Raw genomic sequence first — 14,998 nt, forward strand, 5'->3', positions numbered from 1 at the left:
CCATGTTGAAAAGTTTGAAACATGGTTCTGAAACTCAGCCGATACCGAGTCTAATACCGAGTCTACTCGGTATCGGACGGGAGTCTAATACCGAGTCAACTATTCAAAAGCAAATGTCAAAAACTATGAAAAGCAAATGTCAAATACCGAGTCTAATACCGAGTCAACTCTTCATTTCCGTTTTCATTGGATCCATCCATTTCATAGTTTTTGACATTTGCTTTTGAATAGTTTTTTTTTATGTTTTTTACCTCCTTTTTGTTTCCTTTTCTTTCTTTATTTTTATTCTATATATTTATTATTGTTAGGAATCAAAATTCTTTTTTACCATTTTTTCTCCTTTTTTTTGGCTACAAACAAGCTTTTGCCGAATAAATCCGAGTTTCCGATCCGATTCTTTCAATTCCGGCTGATTCATCCAATTTTAATTCCATAGTCAAGTATCCGATTCTAATTCTGAATTCGAGTTTCAAAACCATGGTTTGAAATTGTCCCATATAAAACTGTACTTTCCTAATTACAAATTGACATGAAACAAATAAGTGATCCACACTAGATCCAAGCCATCTTTTGCAAACCAAATTACTTTTAGTTAAAATTTTATTCACTACAGCAAAACTACTTATCTGGGACTGATATTTGAGACTGGTCCGATCGCCGGTCACAGAAGACTCCAAAAAATTCAAAAAAATAAAACAACGGGGACGGATTTGACCACAGGCTTCTGGGACCGGCGCCCACACCCTTCTGGAACCCATTTAGCCCGGTCCCAGAATTCACAGCGCCAGTATATCTCTCTCCCGCTTTTCGTGTTAGGTTAGGAAAAAAAAAAACAAAGAAAAAAAAAAAAGATCGACGCACGCCGATCACCTCTGCCGCGAAATCGACGCACGCCGACTACCTCTCCAGCGAAATGGACGCACGCCGACCACCTTCGTTCTCTCCGTTCATCTCCTCTCCACCGATCATCTAGCTCCTCCTCTCCGTTGTCTCCGTTCATCTCCTCTCCACCGATCATCTAGCTCCTCTCCGTTCTCTCCGTTCATCTCCTCTCCACCGATCATCTAGCTCCTCCTCTCCGTTCTCTCCGTTCTCCACCGATCTCGTCCTCTCCGTTCAACCACCGACCACCAACGACCGATCACCCTATCGTTCGACCACCGACCACTGGCTCTGATCCCCCTTTCCCGTAGGTAATATTTTTTTTCTTCTTTTTTTTCTTAGTACTGAGGGGACGGAGAGGAGATTACTGTTATTCTGTGATTTCTTCTTTTTTTTCCTGTGATTTAGGGGTTCTGTGTATCCTGTCCGGTACCGAGATGCTTGTACCAGTACCAGTCTGGTACCGAATTGATAATGTTAGTATCTGTTCATAATGGTGTAATATTCATGCTGATCAATATATACACTTTTTGAGCGCCTAAAATCAGTGTTTTTTAACAGTATTTAATCTATTCATGGCTCTTTGAATTATAACAGGAGAGTGTATGCATTGGAAGTGGTAGGCACTCCAGATGAGCTCCAGAATCTCACATATCTCAATTATTTGTAAGAAGATTGCTAAAAAGTCTTGTATTCTTTTGTTTTTCTCACACTTTTTTCCTTTTTAATTTTGCTTTCAGAATGTAATTTTAGAACTCAAGATGTTCCGTATTACCCCTTTTTGTAAAATTGTCCTTTTAACTTGTTTCAGTAAAGTGGATCAGAATTACTTAACGGGTCCTGTCCCTGCTTTCATTGGGAACCTGAGTCAACTGCAAGTCCTGTAAGAGCTATTTTCTATCGAGAATAAAAGTTGCTTTGTTATATGGAATATATTTGTTTCTTATGCATATACTTGCTTCGCTAATGCTATTGATACCTTTTTTATATTCAAAATAATTAGCTCTTTTGGTGCCAATGCATTGTCGGGTCCAATTCCAAAGGAGCTGGCCAATCTTCAAAACCTCATTCTCCTGTAAGGCTTTTCTTTCCCCAATTAAATAATAAGCTAAACATTAATGAAAATATCTATTGCCATAATAGTACAGTAGGTTATATATGAGCACTCATTATTCAGGACTGACCCGTTGACTGTGAAAAATTACCAAAATCAATTGTTTCATTCATTAAAAATATAATTATTTCAGGGGGATGGGTACTAACAATTTTAACGGTTCAATACCTGACGAATTTGGGAACATGACTAGCCTTCAGCAATGGTAAGGTGTCAATTTTATTGAAGGAATAAATAGAACTGGGGCAGGCTGATAATACTGTAATTAAGCATCTCTTGATGTTTCAATTCTTCAGGTACATGGATAGTTCAGGTCTCACGGGTGAACTTCCAGAAACACTCTCCAAGCTCACAAACATGCAAATCTTGTAACATCTCTATCCTTCTTGCTTATCACTTCTCTTATTGATTGATTTTATCATATCTGAGAACATTTTAAGCTTATCAGGTGGGCAAGTGACAATGCTTTCACTGGAAAAATACCAGATTATATTGGTACTAGCTGGACAAGTATGACAGAATTGTAAGTTTCTATTAAGCATACCATCTATACCTTTACATGTATGTAAATGCCTGATGCTCCGGTGTGTATGTTCATGCATGGGTATAATGAACTTCCACAATTTTTATCTTTGCTTTAGTATAATTTTTTATGAGAAAAATATGGGAATTAAGCATCCCAACTTTAAATATTAGCAAGAGATTCTCCGAGTTACACACCTTTGATCTCCGTGACATACCAGGATACTTTTTTATCTTAATATAAATATTGTTATTATTATTTTTTGGCAATTAGGGGTGCAGCGCACGCCTATCTGGACAAGCTTAGGAGGTTTGGTTACACCAAAATATATGTACGAGTAACCACAGGAGCAATTATTTGAAAAGGTGTGCTAATGTTTTTCATTATTTTATTTTGTATATTTATATATGCATGATTCGATTGCAACTTGAGAATATTATTTACTACCTGATTTTTTTTTTGTAGTATTTTCATCCTGATCACATGTCCTCAGCTGAGAAGATGAAATTGGAACTCAAGAAAGTCAGAGATGAGTTCAAGATGTCAGAGTCAGATTGTGGCTCTGCACGAGTTCAAGGTGAATTTTCTTTTGAGAATAATTTCATATTTTCCCTGCAAAACATCAAAATATGTTTAGGGGCAAAATAAGAGATATCATGTGTAGCCTTCTAATTCAAGGGAATATCAATTAGGCCACTGAGCAGCAGTGATGAGGAACAGTAAATTCTCGTTGTTTGTTTAGTCAAATGGGAAAGGGAACATTTGGACCATTTAATGAGATAAATGATTTTTCACTTTTTTGTTGTATATTGGGATAATTTGCGGTTTTGCTCAGGTACTGCCTTGTACTGTCAAAACTAGGTCTCCGTGACATACCAGAATACAAGGCACCTGATTACAAGACTTTTCACCAGATCAAGCCCAAGTCCAAGAACAAGAAGTCCAAGGGCAGGGCTAGGATGAAGGCATAGACTTTTTTTTTTATTGTATTTTTTGCTCTATTGTTTCTCTGAATTTTGGTTTCTGGTTTTTTATATTATTGTTTGTGATAATATATTATTGTTTATTATATCCACATGTATTGAAATTGTAATAAAGAATATTCAGATAATGTGTATTTATGTGTATTGTTTGATTGTCAATTGTTTGATATTTGATGTTAAATGCTTGTGAATTACGTTTTGTACCAGTTGGGAATTGAGAAAAATATATGAATATAATGGGTTTAATATTATATTTGTTTGATACATTTTGTATCAATTGGGAAAAAAAATATTAAAAAAAATAACCTTTTGCGACCCATTTGGAACCCTTCTGCGACCGTCCAGTCGGTCTCTGATAGGTCTTTAGGCCAGCATCTGTGACGGATCTCGTCGGTCGCTGAAGGACTCATCTGAGACCGGCACCATACTCTTCAGAGACCGGTGACGTCAGCAGGGCAGTCATCAGTGACGGAGCAACTGCGACCGGGTCATCAGCAACCCATTTTGGTCATCTGGGACCGGCACCCACCTTCTGCGACCGGGGCTTCACCCATCTGCGACCCATTTAATGGGTCGCAGATGGGTATTTCTGCTGTAGTGATTATTAGCTACTAGTCATATAAAAACTCAAATTTTGAGGGGATATTGGCAAATGCCACCAAACTTGATGTTTATCATCTAATACCCCTCTATAATTTAAAAAGAGATATAGAGATTTGACAGAAATCTTTGATAAATCTTGGAATCACTTCAAGCACCTTCTAGTGGCCATGCTAATTAAATGGCCTCTTTAGTCGTCTTTCGAAAGTCTTAATAAAATTAATTACTAGAAAGCGACCTTAGCAAAAAAAATCTAGATATGTTGACTTTTCAACGACTTTTATATATTGATCGCATCTAACCTTTTATTAAGTTTATCTTGATTTTTGCAACGTCAAACAATTAGGATTCGGAAATTTCTTTAATTTATAATTGGTGAGTGAGTGAGTGAGATTACCATACTTTGTAACATAGGTCTCTATATTGTATCTCTGTTTTTTAATTTCAAATAGTCGATACAATCTCTTAACATAATTTTCATATAAATATATACTTGGAGAAAAAATTTTATATTTTTTAAATCAGTTTACTATTTTTCTTCAAAGTGGTAAAATATTACCTTATTTAAATATTATCCATACGAAAGTAGTAATATTTTATCTAAAAAATATTAATATTTACACAAGAGGACATAACGAAAATTTTGTCCCCCAGTTGATCTGGAACGGCTCTATTGGTCAATTGTTCTATATTAACGATTTTTTTTTGTTTTTTTGATATGAAGGCTCTAGGTCCATCTTCATTGAAGAAAGTGGCCGAACTGTTTTTTATGCAAATAAAACTAGAGATACCCAAGCACAAAGTCCCAGCATAATTCTAAGCCACACACACGGCTTGCAGTACAGTTAAGAGGTACCACATAGCAAAGACAGTCACTTTATTAACGACTTTTCTGTACAATGAATTGTACAAGTAGATCGAAGCTTCTGGTGCCATCTCTCACATGAATAAACAATATCCGCTCACCTTATATCCTCAAATACACAACAACTTGCTAGCAAAGAAATACGCCCAAGTGAGCTTCTCACCTTCTAAGCAAATAATTTGTGTCCTTAGCCATGCTCATTATTAAAAACCTTGCTTTGGCTTTCCTCCTCCTCTTAAAAATCACATTCTCTGTCAGCCAAGAAGTTGAATTCACTTACAATGGATTCGCCGGCGCAAATCTAATCCTAGACGGTATAGCTTACATCGAGTCAAATGGCCTTTTGAAGTTAACTAACGAGACATTTCTAATGAAGTACGGTCATGCCTTCCATCCCTCTCCAATTAGCTTCGGTAGCACCACCACCTCCTTCTCGACCACATTTGTATTTGCAATTATACCGAAGGATCCTACACTCAGCGGCGATGGGCTTGCCTTCTTCATCTCCCCCTCGAAGAATCTCTCTGCCGCCTTGCCAGGCCGATACATGGGCCTCCTCAATAATCAAAACGATGGCAATCACACCAATCATATTTTTGCCGTTGAGCTTGACACTTATCAGAACGTTGAGTCCGACGATATAAATGATAACCATGTTGGCATTGATATATATAGTTTGAAGTCGAACCAATCTGTTTCTGCAGGCTATTATGCCGACGATTCAGGTTCTTTTCAAAATTTAAGCCTTATCAGTCGTAAAGCGATGCAAGTATGGGTTGAATACGAGAGCCAAGAAACACAAATTACTGTTGCCTTATCTCCCATTGGAAATTCAAAGCCCAGAAAACCTCTACTCTCTTATAAATTAAATCTTTCAAATGTTTTGAACGATTCTATGTACGTTGGTTTTTCTTCTTCGAATGGTGCTTACTATACCTCTCATTACATTCTTGGATGGAGCTTCAAATTAAATGGACCAGCACCATCCATTGACCTATCAAAGTTACCAAAGCTCCCACGTACAACCCCCAAAGGCCGATCAAAAGTTTTAGAAATAGTGTTGCCTTTTGCTTCAGCGGCCTTTATCCTTATTTTAGTCGTCTTCCTTTTCCTCTATATGAAGAGGCGGCTTAAGTACGCAGAAGTAATTGAAGATTGGGAAGTTGAGTATGGTCCACATCGCTTCTCATACAAAGATTTGTACCGAGCAACCAATGGGTTTAAGGAAAAAGAGTTGCTTGGAAGTGGTGGATTTGGGAGGGTTTACAGGGGGGTATTACCTGTGTCTAAATTGGAAGTTGCAGTCAAGCGAGTCACACACGAGTCGAACCATGGTATCAAGCAATTTATTGCAGAGGTTGTGAGTATTGGCCGGCTCCGGCATAGAAACCTTGTGCAATTATTGGGTTATTGCCGGAAGAAGGGGGAGCTCCTTTTGGTATATGATTACATGCCAAATGGGAGTCTTGACAAGTATTTGTATGATCAAGAAAAGCCGACCCTCAATTGGATCCAAAGATTCAAAATTATCAAAGGAGTAGCATCAGGTCTTTTATACCTCCACGAGGATTGGGATAAAGTTGTTATCCATCGAGATGTTAAGCCAAGCAATGTTTTATTAGACTCTGATTTAAATGCTAGATTAGGTGATTTTGGCCTTGCAAAACTATATGATCGCGGGACCGACCCTCAAACCACTCTTGTGGCAGGTACAGTGGGTTATATTGCCCCAGAGCTTACGAGAAATGGCAAGGCCACACCTCTTACTGATGTGTTTGCCTTTGGTGCGTTCCTGCTAGAGGTTGTTTGCAGTAAGAAACCGTTATACCCTGGTGCACAAGGGCAGGAAACTATTCTAGTTGATCAGGTGCTAGAACACTGGAAATTCGGATCGTTAGCCAATATTGTGGATCCGAGATTAGGCGAATGTTATATAGTAGAGGAGGTAGATATGGTGCTAAAACTAGGTTTGCTTTGCTCACATCCACTACCTAGTGCCAGGCCAAGCATGCGACAAGTTGTGCAATATTTGGAAGGCGATGCACCCCTACCAGACTTATCGGCAATATATACAAAGTTTACCACTTCTTCAAAGCTTCAGAATGAAGGATTCAATTCTTATGTTTTGTCACATCCCTCTACAATGATATCTTTCTCTGGTTTATCTGGTTTATCTGGTGGCAGATAATAGGCAGATAATAGAACAGACTCTTTGTTTTCTAATTTTTGTTTAACTTATAATATTGTGTACGCAGATGTTGTATATATGTAGTATTTTTCATGTTGAACTTTTGAATTATGTATATATAATAGAACATGTTGGTCTGTTTGGTTTTCATGTATATATAATAGAACAGACTAGTAAAAAATGTACTGATGTGGATAATTTCTAGACATTCATTTTTTAACTTATTGATTCATGTAAAAATAAAATTAAAATGTGATAATTTTTTTGTGAGCATGTAGTGAAAATTATGTATGTAGATCACATTTAACGGTTTTATTTTAATATTTATATTTTAAATTTTGAGCTAATTAATTTTTAAAAGTGAAAAAAATAAAACCATTTGAACTCTCCTCGTAATGAAATCATGTTTTGTGTCTCTTTTCCTCGGTGTCATGTAATAGACATCAGTACAAAAAATTTGTCATAGATCTTAGAATCACTTCAAGCAGCAGGTAATTAAAGTCAAGTAGTAGTTAGGCCCGCGTTCACGTGGCCATGCTAAATGGCCTCTTTAGTCGTTTTTCGATAGTCTTAATAAAATTAATTACTAGAAAGCGACCTTAGCAAAAAAAATCTAGATATGTTGACTCTTCAACGACTTTTATATATTGATCGCATCTAAGTATCTAACCTTTTATTTTAATATTGGTTCATATATGTTTATCTTGATTTTTGCAACTTCAAACAATTAGGATTCGGATATTTCCTTAATTTATGATTGGTGAGTGAGTGAGTGAGTGAGTGAGTGAGATTACAATACTTTGTACTACGTAGGTCTCTGTATTATATCTTTCTTTTCAAATTCCAAATACTCGATACAATCTTTTAACGTAATTTTTATTTAAAAATATACTTGAAAACAAAATTTTATATTTTTAAAATCAGTTTACTATTTTATTCAGAGAGGTAAAATATATTACCTGATTTAAATATGAACTACAAGAAGGTAGTATTTTTTTTTTATGTATCTAAAAACTATTATTATTTACACAAGAGCAATAACATGCTTAACGACATTTATGTAAGTTTTTTTGTTTTTTTGCAACCACATTTATGTAAGCTAAATTGTACAAGTAGACGCATCTGGTGCCTTATCTCTCACATCAATCAATAATATATAATATCTGCTCACTTTATATCCTCAAATCCACAACAACTTGCTGGCAAAGAAATTAATACGCCCAAGTGAGCTTCTCATCTTCTAAGCAAATAATTTGTCTTTAGCCATGCTCATGATTAAAATCATTGCTTTCGCTTTTCTCCTCCTCTTAAAAATCACATTCTCTGTCAGCCAAGAAGTTGAATTCACTTACAATGGATTCGCCGGCGCAAATCTAATCCTAGACGGTATAGCTTACATCGAGTCAAATGGCCTTTTGAAGTTAACTAACGAGACATTTCTAATGAGGTACGGTCATGCCTTCCATCCCTCTCCAATTCGCTTCGGTAGCACCACCACCTCCTTCTCGACCACATTTGTATTTGCAATTATTCCGAAGGATCCTACACTCAGCGGCGATGGGCTTGCCTTCTTCATCTCCCCCTCGAAGAATCTCTCTGCCGCCTTGCCAGGCCGATACATGGGCCTCCTCAATAATCAAAACGATGGCAATCTCACCAATCATATTTTTGCCATTGAGCTTGACACTTATCAGAACGTTGAGTCCGACGATATAAATGATAACCATGTTGGTATTGATATATATAGTTTGAAGTCGAACCAATCTATTTCTGCCGGCTATTATGCCGACGATTCAGGTTCTTTTCAAAATTTGAGCCTTATCAGTCGTAAAGCGATGCAAGTATGGGTTGAATACGAGAGCCAAGAAACACAAATTACTGTTGCCTTATCTCCCATTGGAAATTCAAAGCCCAGAAAACCTCTACTCTCTTATAAATTAAATCTTTCAAATGTTTTGAACGATTCTATGTACGTTGGTTTTTCTTCTTCGAATGGTGCTTACTATACCTCTCATTACATTCTTGGATGGAGCTTCAAATTAAATGGACCAGCATCATCCATTGACCTATCAAAGTTACCAAAGCTCCCACGTACAACCCCCAAAGGCCGATCAAAAGTCTTAGAAATAGTGTTGCCTTTTGCTTCAGCGGCCTTTATTCTTATTTTAGTCGTTTTCCTTTTCCTCTATGTGAAGAGGCGGCTTAAGTATGCAGAATTGATTGAAGATTGGGAAGTTGAGTTTGGTCCACATCGCTTCTCATACAAAGATTTGTACCGAGCAACCAATGGGTTTAAGGAAAAAGAGTTGCTTGGAAGTGGTGGATTTGGGAGGGTTTACAAGGGGGTATTACCTGTATCAAAATTGGAAGTTGCAGTCAAGCGAGTCACACACGAATCCAACCATGGTATCAATCAATTTATTGCAGAGGTTGTGAGTATTGGCCGGCTCCGGCATAGAAACCTTGTGCAATTATTGGGTTATTGCAGGAAGAAAGGGGAGCTCCTTTTGGTATATGATTACATGCCAAATGGGAGTCTTGACAAGTATTTGTATGATCAAGAAAAGCCGACCCTTAATTGGATCCAACGATTCAAAATTATCAAAGGGGTAGCATTTGGTCTTTTATACCTCCACGAGGATTGGGAGAAAGTCGTCATCCACCGAGATGTTAAGGCAAGCAATGTTTTATTAGACTCTGATTTAAATGCTAGATTAGGTGACTTTGGCCTTGCAAGACTATACGATCGTGGTACCGACCCTCAAACCACCCATGTGGCAGGTACAATAGGTTATATTGCCCCAGAGCTTACGAGAACTGGTAAGGCAACACCTCTTACTGATGTGTTTGCTTTTGGTGCGTTCGTGCTAGAGGTTGTTTGCGGTAAGAGACCATTACACCACGGTGAACAAGGGGAGGAAATGATTATGGTCGATCGGGTATTAGAACACTGGAAATCCGGATCATTAGCTGATATTGTGGACCCTAGATTAGGCGAATGTTATATAGTAGAGGAGGCAGTTATGGTGCTAAAACTAGGTTTGCTTTGCTCACATCCACTATCTAGTGCCAGGCCAAGCATGCGACAAACTGTGCAATATTTGGAAGGCGATGCGCCCCTACCAGAATTATCGGCAATACATATGAAACATAGCTCGTTTGCAATGCTTCAGAATGAAGGATTCGATTCTTACGTTATGTCATCACATCCCTCTACAATGACTACAATGACTACAATGACAGATGTCGCTAGTTTATCTAATGGTAGATGATAGAACGGACTCTTTAAAGAATTTGTATATGTTTTCTAATTTTTATTTGTCTGATAATATTGTGTAATGACTCCGGTTAGGTTTTATTTCTATCCTACTTAACTTGTTTGGGATTCAAGACTTTGTTGTTGTTGATGATAATATTGTGTAATCAGATGTTATAGTATTCAACGTGTGTATCGTCAAGAAATGATTGCTGGAGTTTAATGATAATCCTTATTTAATAATGTACATATATGTAACAAATAATAACTATTTTGATTCATAACACACACGAAGTAGCACTTAACACGGTTGTTATATATGTTGTAACTTCAATTGCTTTTAAATTCCGATGGGCTATCTATTTCTTGTTTTTTATTAATTTATATGTAATTTGTAGTATGATTTTCCTTTCAAAAGAATCTCTCTTTTTCATCTTCGGCTATCTTATGATTCCTCTGTCCAGACTGGTCTCGTTCTCCTCCGTTCATTGCTTGGACCACTCTCTCTTTCTCACCGCAAGGCATACACCATCGATCCAAAAGGTGTAAATACTAGTTTTATATAAAAGAGATGTTATATTTTTAGAAAACTATATTGCTTACTGACTGTACATCCAATATTAGACGGAAATTAAAGAGCTTTTAGGAAAGCTAATAAGAATATATTTTTGGGAAGACTATTCTAAAAGCAGCAATGAATTATTGGTGTTCAGAGCAATCAATCTCAATCAAATGGGGCCTCTGGAGTGCAATAAAATTAAAGGAGCATTAGCAAATTAAGCAATCAATCATCGCTGTGTACTGTGTTTTTCACATGTCAAAATTAAAATGAATGGACAAATTCCACTAATCAAAATTAAATGGGGCCTAGTCAAAGATAAAACATTAACCCAAAATATTAAGGGCTTTTATATATTGTAACTAGAATAAATAACGGTGATGATGATTATTCTGTTCAACAAATAAACATTGCTCCGACAATCTCAATTTTTCTCGAGCTTCGAAATTTCTCACTGTTTTTACTTGAGCTTCCTTGAAGTGGCACTAGGGTGGTGGCAGAAAGGGAAAATTTGAGCAAACTGTCCAATAAAATCTCAGATTTTGAGATAACAGCAAATTTTGTTTCTCAATTTATTGTTCTTTACAGAAAGCATTGAAAATTTTTATGGGGGTGATTATCAACACAACGAACAATATAGATTAAAGAAATGGAATTGATAATAGTATCTGATTATTTGACGCATAATATTATTTTTTGCATTACTGTACATTTATTTAAATAAATGTATGGATCTGTTTTCTAGCTTAAGTAATTTCAAACCTAACTCTGAATCATTTAAATAGAATGTACGGTTTTCAAATTTAACTCCAGAAAATTTATTCCTAATTAAATAGAATTATGAACATTCAGATTATTGATGGATAGACGAATGGACTTGGAGCAGAAGATTCGGTTCTTTAAGTTATTATATATATCCTCTTAATAGCAAGATTCGCCAAGTCAATACCGAGGAGCTCATACCTAACACAGAATCATTTAAATAGAATGTATGGTTTTCAAATTTAACTCTACAAAGTTTATTCCTAAATAGAATTTTGACTGTTCAGATTATTGATGGATGGACGGACGGACTTGGAGCAGAAGATTCGGTTCTTTAAGTTATTATATATATGCTCTTAATTGCAAGGTTCACCAAGTCAATACCGAGGACTTCACACCTAACTCTGAATCATTTAAATAGAATGTATTGTTTTCAAATTTAACTCCAGAAAGTTTATTCCTAAATAGAATTATGACCGTTCATATTATTGATGGATTGACGGACGGACTTGCAGCAGAAGATTTGGTTCTTTAAGTTATTATATATATGCTCTTAATTGCAAGGTCCACCAAGTCAATACCGAGGAGCTCATACCTAACTTTGAATCATTTAAATAGAATGTATGGTTTTCAAATTTCACTCCAGAAAGTTTATTCCTAAATAGAATTTTGACCGTTCAGATTATTGATTGCTGGACGGACGGACTTGGAGCAGAAGATTTGGTTCTTTAAGTTATTATATATATGCTCTTAATTGCAAGGTTCACCAAGTCAAATACCGAGGAGCTCATACCTAACTCTGAATCATTTAAATAGAATGTATGGTTTTCAAATTTAACTCCAGAAAGTTAATTCCAAAATAGAATTATGACCGTTCATATTATTAATGGATGGACGGACGGACTTGGAGCAGAAGATTCGGTTCTTTCAGTTATTATATATATGCTCTTAATTGCAAGGTTCACCAAGTCAATACCGAGGAGCTCATATCTAACTCTGAATCATTTAAATAGAATGTACGGTTTTCAAATTTAACTTCAGAAAGTTTATTCCTAAATAGAATTATGACCGTTCATATTATTGATGGATGGACGGACAGACTTGGAGCAGAAGATTCAGTTCTTTAAGTTATTATACATATGCTCTTAATTGCAAGGTTCACCAAGTCAATACCGAGGAGCTCATACCTAACTCTGAATCATTTAAATAGAATGTACGGTTTTCAAATTTAACTTCAGAAAGTTTATTCCTAAATAGAATTATGACCGTTCATATTATTGATGGATGGATGGACGGACTTGGAGCAGAAGATTCGGTTCTTTAAGTTATTATATATATGCTCTTAATTGCAAGGTTCACCAAGTCAATACCGAGGAGCTCATACCTAGCTCTGAATCATTTAAATAGAATGTATGGTTTTCAAATTTAACTCCAAAAAATTTATTCCTAAATAGAATTTTGACCGTTCAGATTATTGATGGATGGACGGACGAACTTGGAGCAGAAGATTCGGTTCTTTAAGTTGTTATATATATGCTCTTAATTGCAAAGTTCACCAAGTCAATACCGAGGATCTCATGCCTAGCTCTGAATCATTTAAATAGAATGTATGGTTTTCAAATTTAACTCCAAAAAATTTATTCCTAAATAGAATTTTGACCGTTCAGATTATTGATGGATGGACGGACGGACTTGGAGCAGAAGATTCGGTTCTTTAAGTTGTTATATATATGCTCTTATTTACAAGGTTGACCAAGGCAATACCGAAGAGCTCATTCCTTGAGCGGAAAAAGAAAAGTCAAACAAAACGGTTTGGATATCTACATCAGTTGAATTATTAAACTATTTTTTTTGGAGAATTTACATATATGAATTGAGATGGTGTATGGTGTTTGGTTTTGGAGCCAAAATAGGTTTGAGGTCTTGGGAGGATTTAATACTCTATCTGTCAAACACCTTTTTTAAAAAAGAACAAAAGGCTTTGTAAAGTCAAACAAAACAGGAACCCCCGAGATTTTTATATTTACCCAAAAAACAATATTTTTTATTAAAAATAACCACGATTTGGCAAAATTTTTAAAAATACCCAACCCGCAGAAAAAATCCGCGGTCCGGGATTTTTTATTCCGCCCCGTGGAAAAAATCCGCGGCCCGGGAATTTTAATAATTTTTTTTTTTTTTGGAGATTATGCTTTTGAGCCCAACTTTGCACCTCTGGTTAACATAGCAAACCATCTTCAAAAATCATGAAAATTGACTGACATGCAGTCTTGACATCGTAAAACAAGACTGTGAAGTTTCACACAAAATCTCAAAACAGATCACGATCACGAGATATCATCTCTCAAAAATTGCCCGAACTGCTGAAGGAGTGCTTCTGAGCCCAAATTTGCACCTCTAGTTAACATACCAAAGCATCTTCTAAAATCATAAAAATTGACCGACATACAGTATTGACAATGTAGAACATGACTGTTAAGTTTCACAAAAAATCTCAAAACAAATCGCGAGATATCATATCTCAAAAATTGCCCGAACTGCTGAAGGAGTGCTTCTGAGCCCAACTTTGCACCTCTGGTTAACATAGCAAAGCATCTTCAAAAATCATGAAAATTGACCGACATGTAGTATTAACATCATAGAACATGACTGTAAAGTTTCACAAAAAATTTCAAAACAGATCGCGAGATATCATATCTCAAAAATTACCTGAACTGCTAAAGGAGTGCTTCTGAGCCCAACTTTGCACCTTTGGTTAACATAGCAAAGCATCTTCAAAAATCATGAAAAATTCCCGGGCCGCGGATTTTTTCCACGGGGCGGAATAAAAAATCCCGGGCCACGGATTTTTTCCGCGGGTTAGGTATTTTTAAAAATTTCGCCAAATCGTGGTTATTTTTAATAAAAAATATTTTTTTTTGGATAAATATAAAAATCTCGGCGGGAACCGTCAAGTCTGGCTGTGATAGAGTATCACGGTTTGGATTTTTTTTTTCTGCGTTGTTTAATTAGAAGGGATGGTAATTAGTTTGTGACTAATCTGACTATAATAGTCTATAACGTTCAGGGAATGTTGTAAACTATCACGTTTTTTCTATATTTCAAAAAAACTCAATTTCATTCTCTATTATCGATATTTATTTAATTAATTTCATATTAATAAAAATTTCGGCTACTGGCCTGCTGCTGCAATATTGTTCCTTGGAAGCCTCTATCGTGTCTTCTCTCCTACTGGAATCTACTATCTCTTTCGATCTCCAACCCCA

The 14,998-nt window shown here is 36.2% G+C and overlaps 1 long non-coding RNA gene and 2 pseudogenes across 3 annotated transcripts; all 3 read left to right on the forward strand.

Moving 5' to 3' along the window:
- The first annotated feature begins 1,479 nt into the window (after positions 1 to 1,479).
- Positions 1,480 to 2,695, forward strand: LOC144548944 (uncharacterized). Its single transcript, XR_013509506.1, has 6 exons — positions 1,480 to 1,548; positions 1,694 to 1,765; positions 1,886 to 1,957; positions 2,130 to 2,201; positions 2,293 to 2,364; positions 2,445 to 2,695. It is a non-coding gene; the product is annotated as an uncharacterized LOC144548944 (long non-coding RNA).
- Positions 2,696 to 5,048: 2,353 nt separating this feature from the next.
- On the forward strand, positions 5,049 to 7,292 carry LOC144548943 (L-type lectin-domain containing receptor kinase SIT2 pseudogene; annotated as a pseudogene). Its single transcript, XR_013509505.1, has one exon. The product of XR_013509505.1 is annotated as an L-type lectin-domain containing receptor kinase SIT2 pseudogene (transcript).
- A 1,092-nt stretch (positions 7,293 to 8,384) lies between these two features.
- On the forward strand, positions 8,385 to 10,617 carry LOC144548945 (L-type lectin-domain containing receptor kinase SIT2 pseudogene; annotated as a pseudogene). The gene has a single exon (XR_013509507.1). The product of XR_013509507.1 is annotated as an L-type lectin-domain containing receptor kinase SIT2 pseudogene (transcript).
- The last annotated feature ends 4,381 nt before the right edge of the window (positions 10,618 to 14,998 follow it).

The sequence above is a fragment of the Carex rostrata genome, chromosome 34 (assembly GCF_964058835.1).
Source record: "Carex rostrata chromosome 34, lpCarRost1.2, whole genome shotgun sequence".
Classification (NCBI taxonomy): Eukaryota; Viridiplantae; Streptophyta; class Magnoliopsida; order Poales; family Cyperaceae; genus Carex; species Carex rostrata.